This window comes from Mercenaria mercenaria, unplaced genomic scaffold (assembly GCF_021730395.1).
Source record: "Mercenaria mercenaria strain notata unplaced genomic scaffold, MADL_Memer_1 contig_3444, whole genome shotgun sequence".
Classification (NCBI taxonomy): Eukaryota; Metazoa; Mollusca; class Bivalvia; order Venerida; family Veneridae; genus Mercenaria; species Mercenaria mercenaria.
The window spans coordinates 55692-63535 of record NW_026461582.1 but is presented as its reverse complement, the minus strand read 5'-3'; the positions used below and the strand labels follow the sequence as shown (position 1 = coordinate 63535).

Sequence of the window (7844 nt, the reverse complement as noted above, 5' to 3'; positions counted from 1 at the left end):
AAATAGGTTGTTATTGAGTAATATAAATGTTTAATTCAATAATTTTCGGTAACCAAAGATTAAAATTCAACGCTACATTGGATGCAAGTACTACAAACCCTGCACAATAATGTACTGGAATGTCGCGAAACCACGTCCCGCCAGGTCAAATAAAATGCACTATACGCACACAAGACAATGTGAACAATAGTGTCGCAAGTATCAATAATGTGCCGTTCCGATATAAAGGATATTCGAGTCGTAACCTTAAGAAAACTAACATAGTGCATTTGCGACAAGCATGGACTCCGAGTTTCAATGTAAGCGTTGACCAGTGGCACAATACGTGCGAACAGGGCGCTGTTTTACCAGTCGAGGTTATGTGTTCCTTCGCAGTTTTTTCATTTTTAAAACTTTGTTATTGGGAATTGGCCGTGGATGACCTACAATGAACGCGCCTTGATGGTGATGTATTGAAATTTACATATCAGTCGTATTTTTCTGTACGATATACCCACTATAACAGATTGGTCACCGTTGTATGCAGTTTCAAAAATACTCCGCCCGGCAAAACCCGAAAGTCGGCGAAAGCGTTTTCTTACGCCCGAGTCGGTGGTACACCAAAATAAAAAAAGCATACGTACGAGCGCGTGGAATTTATGAAAAACGTTATTTTCACGACTTTTTAGGACCCGACAGTGGCCAAAAGTCATTTTTATCGATATATAGACTACCATGTTTCTTCTTTGTGTACTGTCATTTTAACATATTCATATTTAGGTTTCATACTTCAAACCTGTTCTTTGATATATAAGAGAGGCGCAGAAGCAATGAATTAATTGCATGTTTTTAGGTATAAATTATGACAATGACGCCAACATCTTAAAGCCATATAGAGATATTTGAATTAAATTTATTTATATTTGATTTTCAGTCTTTTCCACGGATCTGAGTGAAACCATCACTATGAACGTGGCTGCGTGGTCCATACTGGACGACATGGAAGGCGTATTCGGTATGTACATTTTAATTGCAATCAGATCTACCTAAGAGTGGGAGGGGGCAGGGGACCCATCTGCTACGATGTCCAAATTATAAGTTTTTTTTTTTTAAATGTCACATAGACAGTGAACGTTCGTACAAGCATGGACACCGCCAACTGGAATCTTGGAGACCTGGCCCCGCTTTCACTTACGTTCTCAAGTCAAAATCTCAGCTCAAGTCTGAGAAAAATCTCAACTTTGATTCTCAGCTTGAGATTTTTCTCAGATTGGCTTTCACCAAAAATCTCTCAGTAAAATCTCAACTTCCGCGCTGAGATTTTTCTCAGATTTCTTGAGTCAAGGGTTGGGCTGTCTCAGTGCTTTTCTCAAAGAAACAAAATGGCGACTTTTCGACGATACAATATACGCCGCCGCCGTAGTCGGTGCCAGTTTCACGTTGAGTTCACCAGCATGACATGGATGACAACAAACTTCGTCAGAGACGGTAATTTCTTAATTTCAAGGGAAGTAATCCAAGTAAAACTTAAATGGCCGATTGTTGCTAGGGACACTGTTTACGCTTTTAAAACACATGCAGCAATTAATTTACCACAAGGACAACATTTTCAAACAATTTTACTGTTTCTAAAATGTTTCTTTATCGTCTTGAATGCTACACAACTTTGAAGACAATATTTATTAAGTACAGTAGACGTTTTACTGTGCCTATGTTTCGTACAAAAAACGCTCGTACCGAGATATATTGACTTGTGCAGTAGCGTCCCTAGAAGTCCTTGTTCTTGTGAAATTTCGTTTTACAACTTGGGGGTTATTATCAAGGGGTGATAAAAATGAGCAGTTAGTGGTTGGCCCAAAGCCGGGACCCCTTGTTTACAGGGTGTGCGCACTATCAACTGAACTAACCAGCTGCTGAAACAATTTCCCCTTTGTGGTTATCAAGTCCTATACCATAAGAAACTCCCCTGCTATATAGAAGTCGTGTACATAGAGGGGACTATTCCTGGATAATGCCTCTAGTTTATAAAACAGTCGCAGTCCAATGTGTGCATCTAGTTAATTGAACAGATTGAGTAAAATGTGCAGTCAGTCTACTGTAGGGCTCAATCTTGGGGGCCCTCTCATACAGGACTAGTACTTTACCAACTAAGCTAACCTACTGCTTAAACAAAACCTCCACTTTGTAGTAGTCAAGTCCTGTTGCCTCATAGGCCTCGGTAGCCAAGTGGTAGATGGCCCACCACTTCAGTGGGATATTGTAGGTTCAGTCTCTAGCCATGTCATGTGATAAAAGTTATTACATAATGGCATGATATTACATACGGCTCTATACACCAGCTTGTTTATAAGTAATCACTCATTAATAAGCATTTGGAAATATTTTGTTCTGCATTTTGCAGTGCTGTTAACTATTAACATCTATACTTTAGATAGTTCACATTTAGCAAGTGACAAATAGCATGATGTAATTGAATAAGCAGAAAAACTGATGGACATAAAGACAATGAAAAATATTTAAGTTCTAATAATTTATTAAAGTTAATAGAAATTTTTATAAGTTGACAACAGTTTTATTCATTTATAAATAAATATGGCATTTCATAATTTGATCTAAAATATTGGTTGAACATTTAAAGTACAATGTTTTTCAAATCTTTCCAAAAATATCAGAAAATCTTTACTCTATGCTATTGTTAAAATTTATATTACCAGTAAGTTGTTAGATTTCAGTATGATTTACAACAATAATTTTAAGTAAAATTTTATATTTCACTGTCATTGTCTTCTCAGATAAATTTGATTTTTTAAAAAGAACTATGAAATGCCAAAGTGTACAGGTTATCATTTTCATTTCTTTTAAATTTTCATTTACTGTTCCAGTTCACTATTCTTCCTATGAAAATGTTTATAATTAACTTCTGTTCACATGTTAAAAGTTATGTTGTTGACTCAAGTTGATGGTGTTTCTCTTACTGATGAGTCCTGGAAACACTGTATGGGTCACAAAATTAAATTGGGACGAAACACACCTGACAACAGATGTTGATAAAAACAATCAGTTGCATTAATAACCAACTGAAGATAAAAATAAGAAAATGTTATAACTTAAATCCAAAAACATTTTTAAAAATTTGCATGTATTTTCAAATTTATCTGATTTTCAGGTGTGTCTAAGGCTGTTTTCATTCAAATGACATAGTTTAATAATTAGTTTAATAGTTAAATGTGCTATTGCCTACCTATTCCCATAAAGGAGTGCAATGTGATGAAACAATGTTAAAATGATCACTATTCCAATAATTAGTTAACCAATAATAGTAGATGGTTTTGTAGTTAACAAGAACTGCCACTCAGGGTCAATTAAAAGAGAAAACATTAGAAATGATACAAGGAGGTTTTTAAAGTAAACAGCTTTAAGGCCTACACCATATAAATTTCATACAAAAAAAACCTTTAACTTTATGCAGCAAACTTTCCAAAAATAGAATGTTTATCAGTTGGTTAGAAAAGTACTACATATACTTTCAATGATGCACATGACTTTATACTGCACAAGCCAAAAAGGGAGTTAATCAATAAAAACTGATTTAATATTTTCAGTAACATTTTCACCCATGCCAATCTTTGACACATAAATGCGATAATTAAAATTCGAAAACAAAAAATTAATGTGTCTCATGTTCCTAACAAACAACGTGGCAGCCACATTTAAATTTAATGTAAACAAAGATAATGCCTTCAACAATATATATCTATCGGCTATAGTTTTTTTTTTTTAAATAATTAAGCTTTTTCTTCTCTCTCACCTTATTTTAATTCAGTTCAGTTTTATAAAGTGTTTTGGGGAAATTACATATATCCAATCAATGTAGTCAACAAATGTTTGCAATTTCAGCTGAATGGCTCAAGCAGTTTTAACCCTTATCATGCTGTACATGGTTGGTCCTACCTTTGCAACAAGTGTAGATCATGATAAGCCTGCACATCTGTGCAGTCTGATCTTTATCTGCACTGTTCGCCATTCAGTCAGTATCTTTTGGTTAGCACCCCTTTAAACACTTAATAATACTGTCCAAATTGTAAAACGTACAAGTTCATTATAGAAATTTAGCAAGGGCCTAAGGGTTAAAGTTATATTAAATTATATAGCTAATTGTGTCCCCTGTGCACCCAAAAAAGTGTGACATTTACATGAAGGCTAGTTTTCAACAGTGTGTCTTTTTAATCAAGCTTTATTGTTAGAGCTTTGATTTTTTATGTAACTTAAAGTCTGCACATTTAAAGCAAAATACTTTTTTTTCATAAACTACATCTCATTCTTACCAATATCAGGCAATATGTCGCATCTTGTGATGGAACCCTCTTCACAAAATGTAGTGAATAAAAAACAAAAAACAATTTAAATGTTAAACACTACAGTTTCATAACCCCATTACTTTTCTTGAGTCCTAATGTTTTCCTAAGATCTTAATCTTTTCAGCTTTGAAGACACAATCTGACTATTTTTGTTTGATAAATCAACTTTCTCAGAATCTTGATGAAAGTCTATACACACAAAAATGTCCCCTGTGCACCTTTTCAGTAGTTTAGTGTCAGATTTTTTATATTCTTTAAATAAAATGTTTTTTACATAGGCCCCCACTTCCACAGTATATCTTGCAGCTTGTTCCTTTCACATGGCAGATATATTGTATTCGAGGAGATACATCAGGAGGAGGTACATCAATCTGAAAAGGAATTGTTTTTTTCTATGTTATGTACAGTACACTATCACAAATTTTATTTTTGTTATGCATTTATGGAGAGAAATTTCCTTCTTTTCGTTCCAATATGATTCAATTTTGCCATAGTATTTCAGTCATGTAATGGTGTTCAGTTAACCTATCAAGTGTTCCTGCATTCTTTACTAGAAATGACTTGTGCTCACAGACAACTTCCCATTGTAAATGAGTAAGAAATGTTGGACAAATGACTTCAGACATGTTCTTCTCTCAAACTGTTAAAGATATTACATACATAGCCAAAGGATCAAACTTACAACTTTTCTTGATTTATAGTCTAGTGCTTTATATTCTGAGCTAGGCATGCAAATTATCATAAGTGAAAGTTTCAAACCAAAACCAATACTGGTCAAAATCAGCCTGATCCATTTCAGATGTTTGTAAATGAAGTGCCTCCATTCAGGGTATCAATTTGGTTTCTGTATATTTTGCAAGCATGCTTTTACTTATTGTTCTCCTTTATTTCCTTTTGACTAAAATTAAAATCTAGCATGGTTTGAATTATAATAGAGTTTGCAAATTTAGGAAACATTGAGACTAACTCAGTCAATACATACTATACTTGAAATCACAGACCAGACACCAATACAGGTACTGCCTTCAGATCCATCAGTGTTTTGGAACCTTTGTGAATGGTCCTAGAACAGCTCAGAATGGATTATCCACTGTCATTAGCATCTTTTGAATCAGCACATAGCTCAAGCCTGACCTCTGTATAAGCTGAGGATCTTCATCAGCTGGCTGTGACCTGATATAAATTATATAAAATTGCTCTGTAACTAGGTTTAAATATACCTTATTCCATTTATAAGAAGGAATATCAATCTTTAAATTACACAAAGATTTTGATAATATAGAAAATCTTAAGCACTAAGTCTGAGACTTAGGTATACAAGATCAATGTTTATTGGATGCATGTACATAAGCTTATAATTATTAGCTACATAATTTTGATATCTACAAGAATCTTAATAAAACTGTGTGTGGGTGTGTATTATATAAACCACATATAAAATATATAAACATATAATATTAAATAGCATACTTTGAAACATATGCATTGACAATGAACATTTAAAACCATTATCAAAATCTGTGACATTTCAGGGATGCCTAACAATTGAAATAGCTTTTTCTTTCATAATGATTTAAAAAAAACCAACATGTTTTAGCATTTTATTGAGGAATTTCATATTCTGTCTCTATTTAGATCTACAATATACAGAAGTGTACAGAAAAAGAAGGAAAACCTTTAATATACAAATATATATTCTACTGATTGGAAATTTCCCATCATAAAATGCTATTATACTGTCATACAGATTTTCAAACTTCTGTTTCAAAAATATATTTTGTTACCATGCTTGTGTCAAAAATTGTTTTTATATAGTCCTGTCTCAAGTTATGATATATTACAAACCTGCAACATTTAAAAACAAGAATAAGCTAGGCCTATATATGACACCTGTAGTTTGCATCTCAAGTGAGACTAATGTTTACACTATTGTCTAACATAACATATTGGTTATTTAGGATGTCTGGGGGGTGAAAGTGCTGCAAAAATGTAATTAAAAAAAATGGAACACATTTCAAACTGAAAGTGAAAGTAGAAATGAAAAGTAGAACTAGGATCATGTAAAGCCTTTGAGACCCCTCATGTAAATTTTCATAAATGGAAATTATACCTGCCAGACCAATAATATTCATAGTACATATACACAAGTAGCAGATACTTTCTATAAAGGTCACCTTGTTTGGTTATACTTTGTATTTTGTCTTAAACACATGTACCTCTAACTGTCCACATTTTATCTTGTAGAAATGTCAATCTTTTTTTTTTTCAAAACATTTTTTTCTCTAAATTTGTTTTTGTTGTGTGTCTAACATACTTATCTTGGTACTCTGGTTAATGAAATATAATTAACTTTTATATTTTTTGAAATATTGCATTTTTTTTTCATTTTGACAGCTCTACCTACTTTCACTTTCATTTTGCATTTTCAAAAAAATGTACATGGTTTGCAGCACTTTCAACTCACAGGGTACCTTGCGAAATACGTTAGACACAGAATTAATTTATAATCATGACAGCAATGACAAAATACTATGGAAAAAGAAGCTTGATATCTTATACAAAATAGAATGTGAGTATTTTGAACAAACTGTGTTGTTCAAAGTTTGAAATGCCTGCAGTAGAGAATGCATAGCTATTTATGTCCCTGCAATCATTGATATGAATACACTAATTGCAGTAATTAATATGTGAATCAAAAAACAAAATATACTTACGGCTGCATATCTGATTCCAATAAATATATGCCCGATAACATAAAATTGTCACACGTAGTGTAACAACATATGGTTGTGTTTACGTAATCCCATATTTGGTAAAGAAAACACATGCAATATGACGTAGTACCCTCGACTGTGTGTTTGATTGGTTCAAAAATGACAGGTTTGAAGCTGATTAATTATAATATTGAAAATACACTGCCATACCTTTGTACAACAGTGTACAAACATACAATCTGGATATATCCCGAAACTGTACATGTTGTTTATGAACATTTCTCAACGCTTCATTTCGTCTCAATAAATGAATAAATCCACTGCCCCCAACTATGCACTCGTGTTCGTGGGAAAGTTCACGCGGCTCCTTGGATGTTTGGCCGCTTATGTCTTAAAAAAATTACGGCTCAGCTGAGAAAAATCTCAAGACTTGAGAAAAAGTTTAGAGAAAGCCAACTTGAGAAATTTCTCAGCTGAGACAATTCTCAGACAATTCTGAGACAATCTTGAGCTGAGAATTTTCTCACTTTGAGAACGTTAGTGAAAGCGGGGCCTGGGCCCTTCTAAAATATTTTCTTGGTATAAAAGGTAGGATCTGGATGTTCATATATTAGTAACTGTTTGATTCTAAGGACAATTTTGATGTTAAATAGCATCTTAGTCGGAGTTTTATTATTTGAGTATAAACGTTTTTTAGTGTTCAAAGTATTTTCATCGTTTCTTAATAGATACAAAATAGTCGATAGATCAATGAATATGCCATGAACAGTTTGTTGAATACCACTAATATTTT

The 7844-nt window shown here is 33.2% G+C and overlaps 1 long non-coding RNA gene across 1 annotated transcript; it reads right to left on the bottom strand.

Moving 5' to 3' along the window:
- Positions 1-2520: 2520 nt before the first annotated feature.
- Positions 2521-7618, bottom strand: LOC128553064 (uncharacterized). The gene is made up of 3 exons (XR_008369242.1): positions 7052-7618; positions 5320-5510; positions 2521-4708 (listed from the first exon to the last, which is right to left on the bottom strand). It is a non-coding gene; the product is annotated as an uncharacterized LOC128553064 (long non-coding RNA).
- Positions 7619-7844: the final 226 nt, after the last annotated feature.